The 24,443-nt window shown below is 47.2% G+C and overlaps 1 long non-coding RNA gene across 1 annotated transcript; it reads left to right on the forward strand.

Moving 5' to 3' along the window:
• Positions 1–345: 345 nt before the first annotated feature.
• LOC144892265 (uncharacterized) lies at positions 346–16,987 on the forward strand. Its single transcript, XR_013623478.1, has 2 exons — positions 346–444; positions 14,948–16,987. It is a non-coding gene; the product is annotated as an uncharacterized LOC144892265 (long non-coding RNA).
• The last annotated feature ends 7,456 nt before the right edge of the window (positions 16,988–24,443 follow it).

Consider the following 24,443-nt stretch of genomic DNA (forward strand, 5'->3'; position numbering starts at 1 on the left):
ATGCGGAGCTATAGGAAGATAATAACAGAAAAATATTCTGAAGGAAAGAATGAACAAATTTAAGGAACGACGAAGGATGTAGAGATAAGTTCAATATTACTATTATACTTATAGAGGTGGAACGATTAATACGAATGAGGTACGTAAGACAACGATAAAAGCCAAAGTAAGATCGAAATCAATAAAACAGGAACGAGAAGCTTGTGCGATGACGAGGACGGTCACAGCGGAAGGTAATACTGTATCTCACTGGGAAACGAATGAAAAGAATGAATGAGGAAGCACAATTGAGATTAGTGAAGGAATAAGTGAAAGATCTGTACCATGTGGATAGGTCACCGGGTCAGCCAGGAAGCGGTTGGGGTGACGGGGTCGGGAAAGACCTGAGGTTTGAAAAGGTGGGGTTGGTGTCTATTCTGAGGAAAGACTACAAAGAGGTTAAAAGTATGTATACGGGCACATTTGTACGTTCACTCGAGTAAGTTACCACAAAATTTATCTTTCCTTATCAAGTAAATCCAATACAAGCTTATCGGCGGTTGATGAATCTGTGACGATTCGATTGGCTGAATCGTGTGCTTTAGGAAACACCTTACCTGCTGTCTGCACGTTTCCTGCCTTATGACGTCATCGGCAGCACTGCTTCGTCTTAAAAAAATCCTCTAAAATTAAAGAACACCGCGAATGCGAGTTTACGAGAAAGTTGGAAAAGCAGTCAAGACAAAAAGAATATATGTAATTTAAAAAAAAAAATTTTTGTATACAAGATCGAGGCTCGTGTAAGAGCTAACATCAATCACGAAAAAAAAAAAAACGGACACATAAAACATACAATAAAGGGAGCGGGAGACAAGATGGGGGGAGAGACGGAAGCACACAAGTACAACAGCGGAGAACAGGGACATCGGGAGATCTGTGGGAGGGAGGGGGCATGGGAAGGGAAGGGAGGGGGGGACAGGTGTAAAACACATGCACACTGCCAGAACTTCCAGGAAAGAAGTCGGTATTTCAAGAAAGTGGATCTGGGGTGAATTAATGGCGGTAGAAAAGATCAAGGTTTTGGATGGGGGAAGATAAGAGATGGTGGTGAACAGCTGTTTTAAAGACCTGGAGGGAGGAGTGGGATTGAAGAGAATGAGGGAGTTTGTTCCAGAGGTGGTAGAAAAGTGGAATAAAAGAGTGAAGGTGAGCAGAGAGTCTTGATTTTGGCAATTTCACCAGAAGAGGGTTGCTGCAGATCTTGTGTAACCTGTAGGAACATTTGGGGGACAGGGCCCAGACAGAGCTGGGGGAGCCAGGCCGGATAGGAGTCTGTAGAAGACAGAAAGACCACCTACCTGCCTGCGGTGAGTGAGTGAAAGGCCGGTAAAGTGAATTTCACATTAAATTTATTAAATAATTAACAAAATTAATATCACACCCAGGAATACCTTTGGCTACGGCTTCCCCTTCGCTCCCACCTTTTGTTCATATGTGTGTTGTACCGTCCACCAAACAGTGATGACTCCATCTACATCTCGCTGTCTGATAATATGGACCAACTTCTATCTACCTATCCCATCTCTCTCTTCCTCATATGTGGTGATTTCAATTGTCACCATGCCAGTTGGCTGGGTGTGGGTACCACTCTCACCAGCCATGGCTCTTCAGCAAAGGACTTCTGCGACTTACTGGGACTGACACAATCTGTCAATTTCCTGACCCGGATCTCAGTCAACGGAGCATCTTCTCTTCTGGACTTGGTTATGACTAACTTCCCTGAAAATGTCTGCTGCTCTTCTTCTGCTCCAATCGGCTCATCTGATCATGTGCTTGTTAAAGTGGACATCTCTCTGACCATTCTCAGAGAGCCTCCTCAGCGGCGACGAGTCTGGTATTTCACTCAGGCCAACTGGCACGGTCTTCAAGCAGCCATCAATCACCTGGACTGGTCTCCCATCTCTACCGCCTCTGACATCAACTCATCCTGGGAATTCTTTCAAAGTAAATTGCTCTCTCTCTCTCATGCACAGATTTATCCCATCTCGTCTTCAGTTGTCATACCCTTCCTCCCGTCCATGGTACACGGAATCTTGTGGTGAGGCTGTTGCCCAGAAACAACTTGCTTTCGTCTCCTGGAAAGCAAATCAAACGGAAGGAAATCTCATTTCCTTTCACAAAGCCTGAAACAAGTGTGTGTCCACCCTCAGGAGAGCCAGGAAACAATATCTCACTGTTCTCAAGACCGAACTCTCTTATCTGTCTCCCTCTTCCAGATCCTAGTGGCGTCTGGTCAAATCTGTTTCTGGTGTTTGTTCCCCCTCCATCCCCTCCCTCACCTCAAACGGCTACACGGCTGACTCCACACATGAAAAAGCTGAATGCCTCAACTCTGTGTTTGCCTCCAAATCTTGTGTCCCAAACCCATCCCTCTCTGTACCCACCGTACCCAGTCGTACCCAGCTGCTCCTGGACTCTGTGTCCTTTCCTCCTGACAAGGTGGAAAAGTTTCTGTCAACCCTCGACTCTGATTCTGCAACTGGTCCTGACGGCATCAGCCCACGGGTCCTAAAATCATGTTCTTCCGCTGTTTCACTCCCTCTTTCTGTTCTCTTCACCCTCTCTTTTGCTCAAGGTCATCTGCCATCTGCTTGGAAATCAGCCAACATCACCGCTTTGCACAAAAAAGGTGCAAAAACAGATCCTAGCAACTACAGACCAATCAGCCTTCTCCCAATTATCAGCAAAGTCATGGAATCCATCATTGCTTCAGATATGAAATCTTTCCTCTTCTCCAATGGCTTGATCTCTGACCATCAATTTGGTTTCAGACCTGGTCACTCTACTCTGGACATGCTGCTTCTGCTTTCTCAACAATGGATGCAGGTCCTCAACGCCAAACAGGAAATTAGAGCTGTCTCCCTTGACATTTCACGTGCCTTCCATACGGTCTGGCACCCCGCTCTGCTCACCAAACCCTCCTCCTTTGGTATCCATGGAAATCTCCACGCATGGCTGGCAGACTTCCTCTCTGGTCATAGTCAACGTGTGGCCCTGAATGGTTTTCTCTCATCTCCTCTTCCTGTTCAGGCTCTAGTTCCCCAAGGCAGTGTTCTGGGCCCTGTGCTTTTTCTGGTCTTCATCAATGATCTCTCTGACTCTCTTGAAAATCCTCTCTATCTCTTTGCTGATGACTCTACTCTCTGTCGCTCCATTCCTCATCCCTCAGATCGGCAGTCTGCAGCCTCCTCCCTCTCTGCAGACCTGGACAAAATCACAGACTGGGCAAACAAATGGAACATGCCTTTCAATCCTGACAAATCTCACACTCTTACGATGTCTCTCCGAAAAGACCGACTGGACAACCCTCCCATCCACTTTCTGAATAATCCTCTCCAAGAAGTTCTGTCACTCAATCTTTTGGGTCTCACTATCTGCCATGATCTTTCCTGGGAAAACCACATTTCAAATCAGAGAGGCCTCCAAAGCCAGTCGCCGACTGGGCATCCTCCGTCGTGCGAAGTCCTTCCTTGGTACACCTGAGCTCCTCACCACTTACAAGGCTTTCATCCGCAGCTCTATGGAATACTGCTCTCCCCTCTGGTCTGGTGCTCCTGCCTCACACCTAGCTCGGCTTCACGCTGTTGAAACCAAAGCGTTCAGAATCATTGGAATCTCCCGCGATGAAGCTAACTCCAAGGGCCTTTCACTCACTCACCGCAGGCAGGTTGGTGGTCTCCGTCTTCTACCGACTCCTCTCTGGCCTTGCCCCCCCAGCTCTCTCTGGGCTCTGTCCCCCAAATATTCCTACAGGTCGCACAATATCTGCCTACAACCCTCTTATGGTTAAACTGCCAAAATCAAGACTTTCTGCTCACCTTCACTCCTTCATTCCTCTTTTCTCCTGCTTCTGGAACAAACTCCCTCAGTCTCTTCAATCCCACTCCACCCTCCAGGTCTTTAAAACAGCTGTTCACCACCATCTCTTATCTTCCCCCATCCAAAACCTTGATCTTTTCTACCGCCGCTAATTTCGGTCCCCTTGTGTTTTATACCTCTCCCCCCCCCCCCCCCTTCCCACGCCTCCTCCCCCCTTCCCACGCCTCCTCCCCCCAAACCCTCTCCCTCCCACACTTCTCCCTGCTCTCAAATGTTGTGTTTGTGTGTGTGCTTCCCCTACTCTCCCCATCTTGTCTTCCGCTCCCTCTTTTTATATATTTTGTTTGTCTGGTTGATTTGTTTGTGAAATAAATGTTAGCTCTTTCACGAGCCTCGATTCAGTATACAAAAAAAAAAAATGTAATAAAAAATTTAATTTATTAAATAATTAACAAAAATCATTAATCTCATAAATAATTAACAAAAATAATTAATTTTAAAAATAATTAAAATAATTTAATAAAAAGCATTTACTAAATACAACAACAACAACATGCATTTTAAGGCCATTTTCCCTGCTAGAGCGGGGGTGTTAGCCTTGCGGTCCCCATGACAATCTTCTCCATTTTGCCCTATTTTCTGCATCTCTCCTTGTTAACCCCCTTGCCCGCATTTCTTCTTCCACCATCTTTAGCCAAGTCTTTCTCGGTCTTCCCCGTTCTCTACTTCCTTCTACATTAACTTCCATCACTCTTCTCAACCAGTCACTTTCATCCTTCCTCAATACATGACCAAACCATCTCAACCTGTTCCTCTTCACAGCATCAATCACAGGCAATATTCCCATCATCTTTCGCAATTCATCATTTGTCTTCCTCTCTCTCAACGATACTCCGCACATCCATCAAACCATTCGCATTTCCACCCTTTCCAGCCTTCGTTGCTGCTCGACGTTCATTACCCATGTCTCGCTCCCATAAATCATAACACTTCTCACACATGCAGCATACACCTTTCCCTTCAGCTTCAGCGACACTCTCCTCCTCACTTACTAAATAATTAACAAAAATAATTAATTTAATAAATAAATAACAAAATAAATCAATAAATAATTAACAAAATAATTAATTAAAAAAATAATTAAAATCATATAATAAAAAAAATTTACGAAATAATTAACAAAAAAAATTAATTTCATCAATAATTAACAAAATAATTTAATAAGTAATTAACAAAAGTAATTATTTTCATAAATAATTAACAAAAATAATTTGTTAATAAAATAAATGTAAAGTGAAAGATAATGGTGAAAAGTTTGGATGGACGAGTGTGAGAGGAGATGTCAGTCGGATGTGTGGAATGTGCGAGGAGAAAAAGGATTTTGAAAGATTCAGCCATTTGCGTATGTAATATGTGTATATTGTGATACATTGGAAACAGCCCTTGCATCATGTTATTGCATGTTCTTCGCGCCACGTTGTAGAGCCATCTGCAGGAAAAGCACCAGAAGAGCGGTTTTTCATCAGATTAGGTGAATATTCAATACGAGCCGAAACCCGTGGAACATCCACGGAAGGGAGGATGTGGTGTATGGATAGATTGTACCATTATGGATGGCATATGGGATTTGCTTGTCCGAGTAAGAGTTAGGAAGAAAGATGAGAATGAAGAGTGCGTATATGAACAACGTATTTATTGCAATCTACTTAAATGACAACGCTACGATATACTTTTGAAAAATGAATGGATTCGTAATAGGAATCGGCATAGCACCATTCTGGGATTGTCCACTCAGTGGCCGGCTTGCTGTCGCCTTCGACTGTCCAATCAGCGGACGGCTTGCTTCGCCTTCGCCCAGCAGACGCCAATACGATGGCGTCGTAAGATGGCGTCGTATCGGCAGTTAATCGGATGCTTTTGGGCCCCAACGTCGGCTAATTCAGATTTTTCGAGTATGTCTGTACGTGATAAACAAAAAGCGAGGTTCGTAGATCGTAAATCCATTAGTGCCGTGGGCATCGGGTCACTGGGTGCGGCGTAAAAGGGATAACAAAGTCGAGTCCTTACGCTATTATTATATAGACTAGCCGAAACCCGTGGAACATCCACGGAAGGGAGGATGTGGTGTATGGATAGAGTGTACCATTATGGATGGCATAGGGGATTTGCTTGTCCGAGTAAGAGTTAGGAAGAAAGATGAGAATGAAGAGTGCGTATATGAACAACGTATTTATTGCAATCTACTTAAATGACAAAGCTACGATATACTTTTGAAAAATGAATGTATTCGTAATAGGAATCGGCATAGCACCATTCTGGGATTGTCCACTCAGTGGCCGGCTTGCTGTCGCCTTCGCCTGTCCAATCAGCGGACGGCTTGCTTTGCCTTCACCCAGCAGACGCCAATACGATGGCGTCGTAAGATGGCGTCGTATCGGCAGTTAATCGGATGCTTTTGGGCCCCAATGTCGGCTAATTCAGATTTTTCGAGTATGCCTGTACGTGATAAACAAAGAGGTTCGTAGATAAACGGTTCGTAGATCGTAAATCCATTAGTGCCGTGGGCATCGGGTCACTGGGTGCGGCATAAAAGGGATAACAAAGTCGAGTCCTTACGCTATTATTATATAGACTAGGGCATGCCCGTACGTGGGTGCCCGTTCCTTGCCAAAAAAAAAAAAAAAACGCTACCCGTACGCTCTACCCCGCCCGTACGCCCGTACGCCCGTAAACAAAAAAAACAACGCTCTTCGCTTCCGCCCTTCGCTCTGACTGAATTGGGAGAAATAATGCGCATAAGAAATCGAGAAATTATTATTTTCTCCGGAAGAAATCGAATTACGAACCGTAATGGCGCACGCGCTCGGCTCGGCTCGCTCTCACATCGGCCACGCCTACGCAACAACGCGTTCTGTGATTGGCTGCCGGAAGTGCAGTCTTCACTGTCCGGAAGGTCGCATATCGCAGTTATGATGAATCGCAAATTAGTTTTAATTAGTTTTAAAACATAGTTGAACGCCAACATAGTTTGCCAACGTGAAATAAATGAATACGCTCTCAAATGTGCCGTCCGAGGCAGAGTCTGTTCGCCACGTTCGGCACACGTGATAGCTCGCTGCTCTCTGATTGGTTGAATCGTTTTTTGGACATAGCTCGGTAACTACTTGTCCGATTAATATGAAACCTTGAAAAGGCACATCCTCAGGTCCCCAGCAATATACCTGGCAAGTTTCAAGTATATCGGACCCGTGGTTGTCGAGAAACAGCGGTCACAGACATACAGACATACATACATACACACAGAGATTACTGGAATTATAGATAGATAGGACAAGATCGACTACTACTACTACTACTACTACTACTACTACTACTACTACTACTACTACTACTACTACTACAACAGCCGCAGTTATACCCATCTTGTAGTGTTTGCTTGGGAACTGTTTTGCCCAAGTCTTTCACAAACCGGCTGGACAGGCCTGACGTTCGAACAAGGTGATTTCGGCAGGAATTTGCAATTTATTAAGAACTATCCGATTGCACCGGTACACAAAGCAGCACGGGTACCCAGTGTTGTCCCGTGCCGTTCGAATCCTGCTGGTATTTTGAAAGAATCTATTTTTTTCTTGTGGGGGGGGGGGCTAAAACACTTCCCTATGCCCCCTCAGGAATGGGGTCGGGGATCATGTAATATTACCTTTCACATAGGTAGAAAGGCACTATATAATTTTTTCACGGGCACTATAGAACGACTAAAAAAAAAAGAAGAGCTAACTTTTTAAAAAAATGGACTAATACCAACGATAACTCGCCTACTCTTTGCAAAATAAAGCCATTCTTTCCCACTCTTCCCTCCCGAAATTCAAGCAGGCAGTGCAACGCCACCTCATGTCATCCCCCATCGTGACCCTTGATTTTATTACCTCCATTAACCCTTCCTAACCCAACCCTCTTGTTGGTTTCACTGTTTCCTCTCCTTCTCCCTCCCTTCCTTTCTTGTTAGTTTATTCCCTTGCTGGTTGTGCCCAATTGTTGCCCCGCTACACCACTGTCAAATTTACCTTGCTCTTCCATGAGCCTCGATCTTGTAGAAAAGGGAAAAAAATTCCAGGCCATGAGAAAAGTTTTCCAAAACGCTTTAATCTCTCACCATAAATCATATATAAAGTCGGACAATTAAAATTCGGAAAAGTTTTGAACATCCGGGCAAAGGAGTCGGAAAATAAGAATGAGCAAAATGTACAAATACTGAAGAAGAAAAAATTCTCCACAAGAGGGAGGCTCATGGAAGAGCAAAGTGATGTGGAGTATGAGAACACTATGCAAGAAAATGAAGGAACAGGGAAAAAGAAGGGGAGGAAACAGCAACCTGCAGGCAAAAGGGTTCGATTAGGAAGGATTTGTGGATGTAATAAGGGTTGTGGGTATGGATGGGGGATAACATGAGATGGCGGTGCACTGGTTGAAACCTCGGAGTTAATAAAGGCGGTGAACAGCTTTTTTTTTCTTTTTCTTTTTTTTTTGTATACTGAATCGAGGCTCGTTAAAGAGCTAACATTTACTTCACAAACAAATCAACCAGCAAAACAAAATATATAAAAAGAGGGAGCGGAAAACAAGATGGGGAGAGAAGGGGAAGCACACAAACACAACATTTGAGAGCAGGGAGATGTGTGGAAGGGAGAGGGCTTGGGGGGGAGGAGGTGTGGGAGGGGGGGGCGGAGGGAGAAGAATAAAACACAAGGACACCAAGGATTTCCAGGACAGAAGTTGGTATTTCAAAAAAGTGGAATTGGGGTGAAATTAGCGGGGGTAGAAAAGATCAAGGTTTTGGATGGGGGAAGATAAGAGATGGTGGTGAACAGCTGTTTTAAAGACCTGGAGGGTGGAGTGGGATTGAAGAGAGTGAGGGAGTTTGTTCCAGAGGCAGGAGAAAAGAGGAGTGAAGGTGAGCAGAGAGTCTTGATTTTGGCAGTTTGACCATAAGAGGGTTGCAGGCAGATCTTGTGCGACCTGCAGGAATATTTGCGGGACAGAGCCCAGAGAGAGCTGGGGGGGCAAGGACAGAGAGGAGTCGGTAGAAGACGGAAAGACCACCAACCTGCCTGCGGTAAGTGAGTGAAAGACCCTTGGAGTTAGCTTCATCACGGGAGATTCCAATGATTCTGAATGCTTTGGTTTCAACAGCGTGAAGACGAGCTAGGTGTGAGGCAGGAGCACAAGCCCAGAGGGGAGAGCAGTATTCCATTGAGCTGCGGATGAAAGCCTTGTATGTGGTGAGGAGCTCAGGTGTGCCAAGGAAGGACTTCGCACGACGGAGGATGCCCAGTCGGCGACTGGCTTTGGATGCCAGATTTGAAATGTGGTTTTCCCAGGAAAGATCATGGCAGATAGTGAGACCCAAAAGCTTGAGTGACAGAACTTCTTGGAGAGGATTATTCAGAAAGTGGATGGGAGGGTTGTCCAGTCGGTCTTTTCGGAGAGACATCGTAAGAGTGTGAGATTTGTCAGGATTGAAAGACATGTTCCACTTGTTTGCCCAGTCTGTGATTTTGTCCAGGTCTGCAGAGAGTGAGGAGGCTGCAGACTGCCGATCTGAGGGATGAAGAATGGAGCGACAGAGAGTACAGTCATCAGCAAAGAGATACAGAGGATTTTCAAGAGAGTCAGAGAGATCATTGATGAAGACCAGAAAAAGCACAGCGCCCAGAACACTGCCTTGTGCAACTCCAGCCTGAACAGGAAGAGGAGATGAGAGAAACCCATTCAGGGCCACACGTTGACTACGACTAGAGAGGAAGTTGGCCAGCCATGCGTGGAGATTTCCATGGATACCAAAAGAGGAGAGTTTGGTGAGCAGAGCGGGGCGCCAGACCGTATCGAAGGCACGTGATATGTCAAGGGAGCCTGCTCTAATTTCCTGTTTGGCATTGAGGACCTCCATCCATTGTTTAGAAAGCAGAAGCAGCATGTCCAGAGTAGAGTGTCCAGGTCTGAAACCAAATTGATGATCAGAGATCAAGCCATTGGAGAAGAGGAAAGATTTCATATCTGAAGCAATGATGAAGCTTGAAGCTTCACCGCACCATGACTTTGCTGATAATTGGGAGAAGGCTGATTGGTCTGTAGTTGCTGGGATCTGTTTTTGCACCTTTTTTGTGCAAAGCGCTGATGTTGGCAGATTTCCAAGCAGATGGAAGATGACCTTGAGCAAAAGAGAGGGTGAAGAGAACAGAGGGAGGGAGGGAAAGAGCGGAAGAACAGGATTTTAGGACCCGTGGGCTGATGCCGTCAGGTCCAGTTGCAGAACCGAGTCGAGGGTTGACAGAAACTTTTCCACCTTGTCAGGAGGAAAGGACACAGAGTCCAGGAGCAGCTGGGTACGTCTGGGTATGGTGGGTACAGAGAGGGATGGGTTTGGGACACAATATTTGGAGGCAAACACAGAGTTGAGGCATTCAGCTTTTTCACGTTGCGGAGTCAGCCGTGTGGCCATTTGAGGTGAGGGAGGGGATGGAGGGGGAACAAACACCAGAAACAGATTTGACCAGACGCCACCAGGATTTGGAAGAGGGAGACAGATAAGAGAGTTCGGTCCTGAGAACGGAGAGATATTGTTTCCTGGCTCTCCTGAGGGTGGACACACACTTGTTTCGGGCTTTGTGAAAGGAAATTAGATTTCCTTCCGTTGGATTTGCTTTCCAGGAGACGAAAGCAAGTTGTTTCTGGGCAATAGCCTCACCACAAGATTCCGTGTACCATGGACGGGAGGAAGGGTATGACAACAGAAGACGAGATGGGATAAATCTGTGCATGAGAGAGAGCAGTTTGCTTTGGAAGAATTCCCAGGAAGAATTTATGTCAGAGGCAGTAGAGATGGGAGACCAGTCCAGATGATTGCTGGCTGCTTGAAGACCATGCCCGTTGGCCTGAGTGAAATGCCAGACTCGTCGACGCTGAGGAGGCTCTCTGAGAATGGTCAGAGAGATGTCCACTTTAACAAGCACATGATCAGAAGAGCCGATTGGAGCAGAAGAAGAGCAGCAGACATTTTCAGGGAAGTTAGTCATAACCAAGTCCAGAAGAGAAGATTCTCCGTTGACTGAAATCCGGGTCCGGAAATTGACAGATTGTGTCAGTCCCAGTGAGTCACAGAAGTCCTTTGCTGAAGAGCCATGGCTGGTGAGAGAGGTACCCACACCCAGCCAACTGGCATGGTGACAGTTGAAATCACCACATATGAGGAAGAGAGAGTTGGGATGGGTAGATAGAAGTTGGTCCATATTCTCAGACAGCGAGATGTCGATGGAGTCATCACTGTTTGGTGGACGGTACAACACACATATGAACAAAAGGTGGGAGCGAAGGGGAAGCCGTAGCCAAAGGTATTCCTGGGGGTGAGGTGGAGAGAGGGCAGTGCAGGGCGAGTGAGGAAGAGTTTTTTATAAAGATAGCAACCCCACCTCCAGGACGAGGCTCAGGTCTATCATACCGGAGGAGGGAGTAACCTGGGAGAGATACCAAGGAATCAGAGACATCATGAAGGAGGAAAGTTTCTGTTAAGCAGATCACGTCTGGTTTGTCAGAAGCAACCTGTATGGAGAGATCAGACAAGTTTGAGTGAAGGCCCCGGATGTTTGAGGTCCATACTGTTAAGGAAGAGGAAGGGGGAGCATCGGATACAGAACAGGGGCGAGGGGGGAGCGGTAGGGTAAGATGTGGAAGAGGAGGAAGAGGTAGGGAGAGCTGTTGAAGGTGTGTCAGAGATTACAGAATAGCTTGGAGAAAGGGAAGAATGGGGCAGACAAAAGGTTTGATGGTGATTGGGAGGGGCGCAGTGAGGTGTTATTTGACGAGGGGGAAGAGCGAGGCAGAAGGTTGAGGGAGATGAAGGTGAAAGTTGGAAGGGGGAAGAAGCGGGGAGGATGCTTTGAGGAGGAGGGGTGAGAGGGGAGTCTAGGAGGGGAGGAGCGAGGGAGAGTCTCGGAGGGGAGGGGTGTGGGGGGAGATTTGAAAGGAATGGGTGATTGGGAAGATTTGGAGGGGAGGGGCAAGGGGGAAGATTTGAAAGAGATGGGTGATGGGGATGATTTGGAGGGGAGGGGCAAGGGGGTAGATTTAGAGGGGAGGGGTGATGGGAAATGGGATTTTGGGGTGATGGGATTTTGAAAAATGTACGATTAATGGGAAACGAACATTTATTGCAAAATGAGTTTCTTGAGACATTCGAGTCAAAAATACATTTGAGGACGCTGGAGGGAGGATGGAGTGCTGGAGAGTTTAGGGAATGAATGAAAGATGCACTATAAGAGATGGAATTTTTTTTTGGAATGAATAGATTTGGTGAGCAAGTCGAAAGCATCCTTTTATAGAAGAAGAAGAAAAAGGTGTTATAGAATATGACAGAATACAGGTCTTCAGGGGTCAGATGAGACATTTTTTAACAACGTGATCACGTGATCACAAACAATGTGGTCGAAGAACGAACGAACAAATAAGAACGAATAAACGAATAAGAACAGAAGGAAATGTTTTTTTGTTTTGTTTTTTTTTAGATTTTAAAACAAGGAAGTATGGGATGAAAAGACCGTGAAAAACAGAGACCGGAAAGTAATTGCAGTGCGATCGGAGAACCGCTGAGACAAAAACAAAGCCTCAAGCCAAGGTCGGACACGGTAGCCTAGTACTACACTTAGGCCTCAGAATACGCAATAAGAAAGACCGACGATTCTGTACACAGGTATGAAAAACCAACGCCAAGAATACTATTAAAGACACCCCAATAGGTACATATACCGAGAGAAAGATACAGTTTCGACAAAAACACAATTGTGAAAAGTTACTTTACTTCGAAAGCGAGCGCACATGGACAGCTTTGAAGAGACGAGACCTCCAATCTTGCGCATCCACAGCATGTGGACCACAAACCCTTGGTCTCGCCATGGCCAAGGTTACGGAGCCGTGGTCGGCCGCCAGCAACGCCACCTCTCCGCCGTGTCCGAATTTTCGACGGACATCCGGCACGTCGCGGGCAAGGCCAACGCTGTGGCCGATTGCCTCTCCCGGTCCGGCGCGAACGCCGTCCACCTGGGTGTGGACTTCGCCCGCATGGCGGCCGACCAGACCGCCGACCCCACGGTGCAAGCCCTCCGGACGGTGGACACAGGCCTGCGGTTGACCGACGTCCCCTTCGAGCACACAGGCACAGTTCTCCTGTGCGACGTTTTCCTGGGCCAACCTCGCCCCATCGTGCCCACCGGATGGCAGCGGCACATTTTTGACGCCCTCCACGGCCTTTCCCACCCGGGCCGGAAAGCATCACAGAAGCTCGTGGCAGCGAAATTCGTCTGGCACGGGCTCCGCAAGGACGTCCGCGACTGGGCCAATGCCTGTGTCGCCTGCCAGCGCGCGAAGGTCCACCGGCACACCCAGGCCCCGTTGGCACCATTCGACGTGCCTGCGCAACACTTCGACCACGTCAATGTGGACCTGGTGGGACCCCTTCCCTCCTCGCGGGGCTTCACCCATCTCCTCACGATGGTGGACAGGACCACCAGGTGGCTGGAGGCCGTCCCGCTGGCATCAACAACATCCGCCGACGTGGCGCAGGCCTTCATTGGCACCTGGATTGCCCGTTTCGGCGCCCCCTCGGACATCTCCTCCGACAGAGGCCCGCAATTCACCTCCGAGCTTTGGGACGCGGTCGCCCAGGCTTTGGGGGTCAAGCTTCACCGCACCACGGCCTACCACCACCAAGCCAATGGCTTGTGCGAGCGGTTCCAACGCTCGATGAAGGCCGCTCTCAGGGCCAGCCTCCAGGATGACGGTTGGGCCGACAGGCTCCCGTGGGTCCTATTGGGCCTCCGAACGGCCCCTAAAGAGGACCTCCAGGCTTCCACCGCCGAGCTGGTCTCCGGCCAGCCACTGCACGTGCCGGGCGAATTCATCCCTGATGCCACCAGCCCCTGGTCCGCGGCTCGCCAACGCTCGGTCCTCCAGGAGGCCGCCAGGAGATTTGCCCCCGTGCCCACCACGGCTGCCCTCAACCCCACGTCCCCCCAGCACTTCGCACTGCGGGGTACGTTTTTATCCGGCACGACGCACACCGGGGACCGCTCCGGCCGCCATACGATGGCCCTTTCCGGGTCCTGAAGAGGGACGACAAGTCGTTTACCATCGACATCGGCGGCTATCCGGACCGCATCTCCGTGGACCGCCTCAAGCCGGCCCATTTGGACCTCGACCAACCTCCATGGTTGGCCCTTCCCTCCACGACGGGGCCGTCCCCCGTCAACCAAGCCCCCTGCCCGCCCATCCACCGCCACGCCACCTACCACCCCCACACGAATCGCCAGTGGTCGTTTCGGCCGGGTCATCAAGACCCCCCTCAAACTGACTCTCCCGGTGCATGTTAATTCTGGGGGGGCGCATGTCGCGGTTACCCGGTAGCATGACACAATTACCTTGCACCGGCCGATGACGCAACCGGCGAGCGGTCATGTGTCCGGACTCGCCCGGGCGTGTTCAGTCTTGCCTTTACCGGGCGAACGCTTGCCTTTCATACCACGCCCCGTTTAGAGGCGTGGCTTATCTATTTGCATACCACGCCCCGCCTGAGAGGCGTGGCTTTTGTGTGTTGAGTTTCTGATATATATTGCCCCCCGTTCGATGGGCTGATTCAGTGCTTTTGAGTTCGTTTGAGTGAGCTTGGAATAAATAGCTCAGAGAAACTTCATTCCTGGCCTCATCCATTTTGTCCGATTTTATCGTGCGAGCATAGCTCCCACAATTCCTATTTAAAGGGTAACATCTTTCTCTTGTGAACTTTCATGGTTGCAGTTATGCAGCTTTCTTTGGCTGGAAGAGCATGGCAGGAGTCAATTTAGTTATATAATCCTAGCCACCTGGAGTAATTGATTGGGTGAGAGCGGATTGGTTATTCCTCCATTCACATATGAGAGATGTGGGTGGGTCTTTGTTTTTTCATATACAGTATGGATATTTTCAGGATGTTTCAAAAAGATTGATACAACTCTGACCTCCTGCCATGTCTTTGTTTTTTGACCTATACCGTTTTCCTTTTCAGGGTTTGGTGGTGTTATCGTGGTATTTGTTCCCTGGGATTTCTAGCTTCATAGCTCAACTACACCATTGACAGTGGAGCAGAAGACAAAAGTGGTGGATCTGTGGTATGAGACCATCATCAACCACAACAACATTTTCTGGTGGGCAGAACCACCTGAGGAGATCACTGAGAGGTACCTGAAAGGACCTAAGGTCACATGCTTCTGCACCTTCAATGCCAGATGGGGAATGCTAGGGCCTTACTGGTTTGAGAATGACACAGCAGGATGGTGACGATCAACAGTGAGCGCTACCGGGCCGTGTTCCAGAAGTTCCATAATGATCGAGCCCAAAAGTTAACCCCAAACCAGCTCAACATGACCTGGTTTATGCAGGATGGTGCACCCTTACATACAGCTGGTGACGCCATCACTTTCCTGCAGCAGCTCTTCAGAAACTGCTTCGTTGCCCTGGGTACCACTCATGACTGGGCGCCCCATAGCCCAGACTTGAACCCTCTGGACTACTGGTTCTGGGGGGCTGCCAAGGGCTCTGTCTACGTCAACCGCCCTGCCAAACTGGATGATCTGAAGCAGGAGGTGTCAGACTACCTCCAGACAGTGCCACATGAGACATACAGGAAAGTTGGACTGAAATTTGGAGTGAGGATCAATGCCTGTCTGAACAGGGGCACATATCGAGAACGTCAATTACAAGGATTTTCTGTAAATGTCAATTTCAGACCTTGGGTTCTCACTAACTCTAGCAGTGACTTACTGCAATAGCAATCAGTGATAGAAAATACTGATATGTTTGTAGGGGGTAGGCAGTGATTACCTTAGTCCAGGCAGAATTGCATAGGTAGTATGCTCCGAATGTCGTGTAGCCATCTTGATGTACATAAGTCAGACCGTATGTCTTGTAAGCGCGTATCTTCGTTCCCATTACAAGAGGTGGGGTTATGTTAATTAGTTAGGGATCATGGGTAATTAATCCCCTGTATGTAATGGCCTCTGTTATTTTTCCTCTGTTCCTTATGACACATGCAGCACACACACCTAGCCAGGAAATCGCGCATTTACCACGCTAAATAACAACCAACCCGAAGCAGGACATTGAGCACTACCGCTGATAACACCGGACTGGTGAACACACAGGCACAGGAGGTCCGTGAGGCCACGCCCTGAAGAGCAGTGATTGGTCCGGAATTTGGTTCAAGTAAGGTCTGCTAAGATGGCACTCGCTGATAGGAGCAGACACGGAGACGTCGTGAGATGACGTCAGAGCCTTGAGTATAAAGGAATGCTCTGCCTGACATTTTCTCTCTCCTCTCTTCTTCGTCTTCTCGTGGCTGGCTCTGAACTTCTGGCTTTGGCGGTGAACTGTGACGAGTTCATATCTCGCTCTGCTTCGGGAGTTCACCGCGAGTGGTCGGAGTTCATAGCGCTCTTGTGCTGGGAGCCATGGGTGCTGGTGTGGAGCAGACGGCGAGTGGACGAGCACAGCCTGCTCGCTTTGAGCTCAGTGGCTGGACAAGCGAGCTGCGCGCCAAGGTTGTTCCCGCACACAGACTTTGCGCCAATGAGCATATTTTCGCGCACAAGGACGCAGGGAATGGGACGATTCCTGATGAAATTCAAGAGCACCTCGGAGCTAAGTGCCCACAAATTAACGCATTTATTTTCACAGTTATTTTTTCCCATTGTTTGTATTTGAGTTTGTGTGGGGGCGCTCCAGTTAGGACATTATTTTATCATACATCATTTCATTATTGGCATTTACATTGAAGTCTGTGTGGTTTGAGTTAATTGATTATCTCGGTGTGAAGACGTCGGGTGGAAGCCGTCCAGGTAAGTTCGTCATCATCCTTTCCCTCGCGTGTAAAGAATACCATCGGTTTTGGATTGAATGCCTTGGAGTAAAGCTCGTTTGGTAATCCGTGTTGCCCCGCGGTGTTCACTACAGGGAAGGCACACAACAATACCATGTCATAAGCTTTAAATAAATGTTTGGTTCACGTTCCTGAGGTTTCTCTTTCTTTGTAAATAAACGTTTAAAGTTGTATCACTCTTTTTGAAACACCCTGGCTTTGTTACTTATGCATGGCCACATGTTTTAACACTTTACAAACTCCAACTCGGCGTATAATTACAACTTTGTGTGGAAGGGGGGGGGGGGAGGGGTGGAGATAGGTTATAGGTTATGCAGCTGTGGCCTCACGACGGATATGGGGGATGGGGTGAAGTGTAAATTCTCTATGTAAATGTGCACTGTGTAGCACCTTTGTTTTAACGGGGAGGTGGGGGGGGATTCACCGATGCAATACTACCTGGACTAACCTGGCGGTGGTGGCAGAGGGTATTAAAATTTCCTCCTCCTTCCCGTCTTCCCCCCCCCCCCCCCCCCACCTCCCCGCTAAAATAGAGGCCTGTCATCGTGTGTGGGAGATTTCTAGTGGGAAGGGACATCAGGACAAACAGGAGAGGGGGTGGGGGGCAAAGGGGGTGTGGGATGTGAGGACTGGGACGAGGAGGGGTGGGTGGGAGGATTTAAAGCACTCCATACACAGGTAAATCTGTCTTCCTTTCCTTCTCGCCCAAAATGGAGGGGTCTGTCAAAGTGGAAAAATAATAAGCAGAAGGAGCCGGGAAAAGTTACGCCAAAGTGACCAATATAGCAATTCTTGGCACACAGGATGAATTAATTGGTCTGTCAGCGAAGCGACAGGTAGGCTCTGCTAGTATACGTTAAGTGAAGACTTGTGGTTGGGAGTGAAATCAAATGAATACATCTTGTGTTCTCCAACCTTTAATTTGAGCAAACAATTACTCGAAGTTTCGGTCAGTAACCCAAAACAACCGTACATCCACCGATCTCTCTGAAGAGTAAAGAAATAACTCTAAATCCCTCATATCAATGTGAAAAGGGGGTGGGCACAGCCATGCCTACCAATCAATGCCATTCTAGAACGAGACCTGTGACTGAGTACTTTTTTCTGTGTTGGGCAATACATAATGATGTTACAATGAGAGTATCCCTGGTGTGTTCCCGCATGAGTGAGCCAAACGCTCATGGAAAGTCAACCACCTCCTCACTGAGTGATGCAACGGTATCCTCCACAAGCCATGCCTCCAAAACCCATCTTCTGGCTTTACTGGGGGTCACACCCAAAATGCTGACACTACCCCATAGTGGAACATGGCCACTGGCCAGCCTTCAGCCCATGTTTGGCAACGGCAGATCTCCGAGGATAATTACACTTGAAGGTCTTGCGATGCTTGGTGATGTGTTGTCCTTAGGTCTATTCCTGTCTAACCAACATATTCAGCCCACGAAACACAGGGAACCTTGTAGACCACCGCTGCCCTGATCTTTCCTGCGCTGCTTGTTCTTAACATGCATTAGCACCTGCCTCATTGTGAATACAGGTTTGCCATTTACCCTCACACCTGCCGATTTCAAAACTCCGCCAATCCTTTGCGACACACCCAGCATAAAAGGAAAAACACAATAACCTTTTGGTTGTTGCTGTGGGGCAGTCCTGCGTTTTGGCCCCGCCAAGATTGCTTCCCTTTTAGGTAACAATCTGTCAGGGTAGCCATTGGCCTTCGGAACGCCTCACCTCTGTCCTCTCGACTTTGATTGTCAATCGTAAATCATGTGCTCTTTTTAGGAGGGTGTGTATCACAGCTCGTTTGGGGTTCATGAGATGGCAAGAGTCAATATCCAGGTAACGGTCAGTATGAGTGGACTTCCTGTAAACAGTAATGTTCAACCTTCATTTAGAACCCTTGTCACCATGGTGTCCAGGAAAGCGATGGAACCATTTTGTTCCTTTTCTGTGATACTTTGGGAAAAACAGTAGGGAAACAGAACAGTAGAAAAAGTTAATGCTTTGGCAATTTCACATTTTATTTTGTAAATATGGAGAAGAAGGGAGCACAAACTTGCGTATTGATAGTAAGATATACGCGTAGTTATAAAAATCTGTAGTTTCTCAAAATTTTCAGATTTCACTCCAGATTTCAACAATTATTTAGTCCACCAGCTCCGATCCTAAAATCTGAAGACGGATTTTGATTATACACTGTACTTTAATTAGTCCGTGAGTGGTAATCATGGTTCCAAGGCAAGGCATTTTTTATTAGGCCGAAGCAAAATGGCAGATTAAGACCCCTGTGAGGTGAATACAGGCTGAAAAAGGATAAAGCCTGTTTTTGTTTTAATAAAATAAGTCCGTTAGTTATTTTTAAAATGGGTGTTTATATTTGCCCAAATACCCAGTTTTTATTCATGCACTCCCTTGGAGTTCCCTTAGTATGCATGAAAAGTTTCAGGCCGATTGGTTTCATGGTTTTGGAGTTATGAAGGAGACACACTGACTGACACACTTTCTCTTTTATTACCCTGCGCTTACGAAGCGAAAAGCATGGTTAGGCATTCGGTTGCGTGTATACGTGTGGCGTACGTGTCTCCAGTTATTAAAATTAATTTTCTTGGCAACCGTTGGTCTGATTGACACAAAAGTTTACCATAGGAGTGCCTCTGTCTGTAGAATTTTAAAATTCATAATTATGACGTCATAGGTCAGGTGGTACGGATGCCATCTTGGAAAAACACTACACTTCTATATCTCCCAAACCGCTCAATGGGAAAAATTTTTAACATGGCTCATTGTCAAGTACTCTCCATGGGGAATAAGATATGTTGATGATGACGTCATAATTCGACAGGGACAACACTTAATCTTTTTGAAATTGAAATCAGTTTGAAATGTATTGAGTGTGATCTTCACAGCAATAATATTAGAGAATATAAATTTATGATGTAATCGCTCACGTGGTCTGGCAGCCATATTGGATCAAAGAAAAAAAAAACCTTCAAAAACAGAGAACAGTTGTCTAGCACCAAGTTGACTGCACCGGGTAAGTATTCTACAAATACCATCGAGTTTTTTAAGTGTATTCATTGCGGATTTTCAGCCACGGAATCACAGTCCAGTCTAACCAAATTCGCCTCAAAAACGTACGCACGCGGAAACTGCCATATGGCCAAAATAATTCATCCCAATGGCACCATAAACGGATGCTGGATCGAGTCAGTGCCCAGAGCATCCCACAAGAATGCAGGAGAGCTTGACCCGCACAACCACGTTGTCCCGCACAACCACGTTGTACTTACTTCCTGACGTCCCAGCAAAAGGTAAGTCAAAAAACAAACCTCTACCCCATCCATCCCTGCATCTCTGAACCAATCCGTCTGTGATAAGTGAACGGGTGTGGGTAACGTCATCACACGGGGTTATCACAGACAGACTGCAGGTTGTGGGACACACGGAGTCACCTCCCCTCGGCATCTTTGGAGTTCATCTTCAGCAGTCTCATACTTTCTAATTGGAATAGAAAGTTGAAATTTTGCATGCTGATGCAACTCGAAGCCTATATCCCAGGAAATAAAAATCACAAAACCGCTGGAAAATGTCCATAAATTATAATATCCAGAAATAGGTCAGTTAGTGCAGTCTCGCTCTGCACATGGCAGGTCACGTGACCCAAGACAATGGAGCTTACACTCGAATTGGTTGCTCGGCAACACTAACACGTGCGTCTTCCACCTCTTACTTTATATCCTTTGTCGTATTTACATTTAAAAAATGACTATGGATGTAAACTTAAGAAAAAAATGAGCTCATTTCTAAATCACTAATTCTTAATTTACTTGAGATACATATCTGCCTGCAGAATGCAAGCACAATGCACTTCAACAAATGTATGCACGTAAGGTGCACATTGAGTATTTGCTGCATTCTGCAAGCACGCACCACGAGTATATTACATGTAGGGTGCTATCAAACCTCACAGTAGATCGCTTAGCAAAAGGGACTTGCATCTTGACTTTACAATCGTGCGGAGAGGTGAGAAATTACGATGGGGGAAGGATTGAGAACATTAATTACAGAGGGATAAAGAGGTGGGGGGACGGACGATAAATATTGGGGCTTAATGGCGATAAGCAGCACCAGATTCTGGCCACTGTAGGCTGGAGTTACAAGACGCCTTAAATATGCCAACGTTCATTTAGAAATAACTAGTGGGGTTGCTATCAAATAATCTGAGCCTCGTCCTGGAGGTGGGGTTGCTATCTTTATAAAAAAACTCTCTTCCTCACTCGCCCTGCACTGCCCTCTCTCCACCTCACCCCAGGAATACCTTTGGCTACGGCTTCCCCTTCGCTCCCACCTTTTGTTCATATGTGTGTTGTACCGTCCACCAAACAGTGATGACTCCATCTACATCTCGCTGTCTGAGAATATGGACCAACTTCTATCTACCCATCCCAACTCTCTCTTCCTCATATGTGGTGATTTCAACTGTCACCATGCCAGTTGGCTGGGTGTGGGTACCCCTCTCACCAGCCATGGCTCTTCAGCAAAGGACTTCTGTGACTCACTGGGACTGACACAATCTGTCAATTTCCCGACCCGGATTTCAGTCAACGGAGAATCTTCTCTTCTGGACTTGGTTATGACTAACTTCCCTGAAAATGTCTGCTGCTCTTCTTGTGCTCCAATCGGCTCTTCTGATCATGTGCTTGTTAAAGTGGACATCTCTCTGACCATTCTCAGAGAGCCTCCTCAGCATCGACGAGTCTGGCATTTCACTCAGGCCAACTGGCACGGTCTTCAAGCAGCCATCAATCATCTGGACTGGTCTCACATCTCTAATGCCTCTGACATAAATTCTTCCTGGGAATTCTTCCAAAGCAAACTGCTCTCTCTCATGCACAGATTTATCCCATCTCATCTTCTGTTGTCATACCCTTCCTCCCGTCCATGGTACACAGAATCTTGTGGTGAGGCTATTGCCCAGAAACAACTTGCTTTCGTCTCCTGGAAGGCAAATCCAACAGAAGGAAATCTCATTTCCTTTCACAAAGCCCGAAACAAGTGTGTGTCCACCCTCAGGAGAGCCAGGAAACAATATCTCTCCGTTCTCAGGACCGAACTCTCTTATCTATCTCCCTCTTCCAAATCCTGGTGGCGTCTGGTCAAATCTGAATCTGGTGTTTGTTCCCCCTCCATCCCCTCCTTCACCTCAAATGGCCACACGGCTGACTCCACACGAGAAAAAGCTGAATGCCTCAACTCTGTGTTTGCCTCTAAATCTTGTGTCCAAAACCCATCCCTCTCTGTACCCACCATACCCAGTCGTACCCAGCTGCTCCGGGACTCTGTGTCCTTTCCTCCTGACAAGGTGGAAAAGTTTCTGTCAACCCTCGACTCTGATTCTGCAACTGGACCTGACGGTATCAGCCCACGGGTCCTAAAATCCTGCTCTGCCGCTCTTTCACACCCTCTCTCTATTCTCTTCACCCTCTCTTTTTCTCAAGGTTATCTTCCATCTGCTTGGAAATCTGCCAACATCACCGCTTTGCACAAAAAAGGTGCAAAAACAGATCCCAGCAACTACAGACCAATCAGCCTTCTCCTAATTATCAGCAAAGTCATGGAATCTATCATTGCTTCAGATATGAAATCTTTCCTCTTCTCCAATGGCTTGATCTCTGATCATCAATTTGGTTTCAGACCTGGACACTCCACTCTGGACATGCTGCTTCTGCTTTCTCAACAATGGATGGAGGTCCTCAATGCCAAACAGGAAATTAGAGCAGTCTCCCTTGACATATCACGTGCCTTCGATATGGTCTGGCACCCCGCTCTGCTCACCAAACTCTCCTCTTTTGGTATCCATGGAAATCTCCACGCATGGCTGGCGGACTTCCTCTCTAGTCGTAGTCAACGTGTGGCCCTGAATGGGTTTCTCTCATCTCCTCTTCCTGTTCAGGCTGGAGTTCCACAAGGCAGTGTTCTGGGCCCTGTGCTTTTTCTGGTCTTCATCAATGATCTCTCTGACTCTCTTGAAAATCCTCTGTATCTCTTTGCTGACGACTCTACTCTCTGTCGCTCCATTCTTCATCCCTCAGATCGGCAGTCTGCAGCCTCCTCACTCTCTGCAGACCTTGACAAAATCACAGACTGGGCAAACAAGTGGAACATGTCTTTCAATCCTGACAAATCTCACACTCTTACGATGTCTCTCCGAAAAGACCGACTGGACAACCCTCCCATCCACTTTCTGAATAATCCTCTCCAAGAAGTTCTGTCACTCAAGCTTTTGGGTCTCACTATCTGCCATGATCTTTCCTGGAAAAACCACATTTCAAATCTGGCCTCCAAAGCCAGTCGCCGACTGGGCATCCTCTGTCGTGCGAAGTCCTTCCTTGGCACACCTGAGCTCCTCACCACATACAAGGCTTTCATCTGCAGCTCAATGGAATACTGCTCTCCCCTCTGGGCTGGTGCTCCTGCCTCACACCTAGCTCGCCTTCACGCTGTTGAAACCAAAGCATTCAGAATCATTGGAATCTCCCACGATTAAGCTAACTCCAAGGGCCTCTCACTCACTCACCGCAGGCAGGTTGGTGGTCTTTCCGTCTTCTACCGACTCCTCTCTGGCCTTGCCCCCCCCCCCCCCCCAGCTCTCTCTGGGCTCTGTCCCGCAAATATTCCTACAGGTCGCACAAGATCTGCCTGCAACCCTCTTTTGGTTAAACTGCCAAAATCAAAACTCTCTGCTCACCTTCACTCCTTCATTCCTCTTTTCTCCCGCCTCTGGAACAAACTCCCTCACTCTCTTCAATCCCACTCCACCCTCCACGTCTTTAAAACAGCTGTTCACCACCATCTCTTATCTTCCCCCATCCAAAACCTTGATCTTTTCTACCCCCGCTAATTTCACCCCAATTCCACTTTTTGAAATACCAACTTTTGTCCTGGAAGTCCTTGGTGTCCTTGTGCTTTATACTTCTCCCTCCCCCCCCCCCCCCCTTCCCACGCCTCCTCCCCCCGGGCCCTCTCCCTTCCACACATCTCCCTGCTCTCGGATGTTGTGTGTGTGTGTGTGCTTCCCCTTTTCTCCCCATCTTGTCTTCCGCTCCCTCTTTTTGTGTATTTTGTTTGTCTGGTCGATTTGTTTGTGAAGTTAATGTTAGCTCTTTCACGAGCCTCGATTCAGTACACAAAAAAAAAAAAAAAAAAGCCATTTCAAATTTCTAAAATCTTTAATTTTCAGCCGATTGACTTGAAATTTGAATAGGATTTACATATCGGATAGCTGAATTCAACCACCCACTATTTTTGCGATTAGCGTAGGCGAAAAGGTCAACATATGCCAAAGGTCAACCACTTTTTTCAAATTTCTAAAATCCTCAATTTTCATCCGATTGACTTGAAATTTGAATAGGATTTTCATATCGGCGAACTGAATTCAACCACCAACTATTTTTGAGATCAACTTGGGCCAAAAGGTCAACATTGGCCAAAGGTCAACTTTTTTTCAAATTTCTAAAATCCTAAATTTTCATCCGATTGACTTGAGATTTGAATAGGATTTACATATCGGCTTACTGAAATCAACCACCAACTATTTTTGAGATCAGCGTAGGCCAAAAGGTCAACA

The sequence above is a fragment of the Myxine glutinosa genome, chromosome 5, assembly GCF_964187855.1.
Source record: "Myxine glutinosa chromosome 5, kmMyxGlut1.1, whole genome shotgun sequence".
Taxonomy (NCBI): domain Eukaryota; kingdom Metazoa; phylum Chordata; class Myxini; order Myxiniformes; family Myxinidae; genus Myxine; species Myxine glutinosa.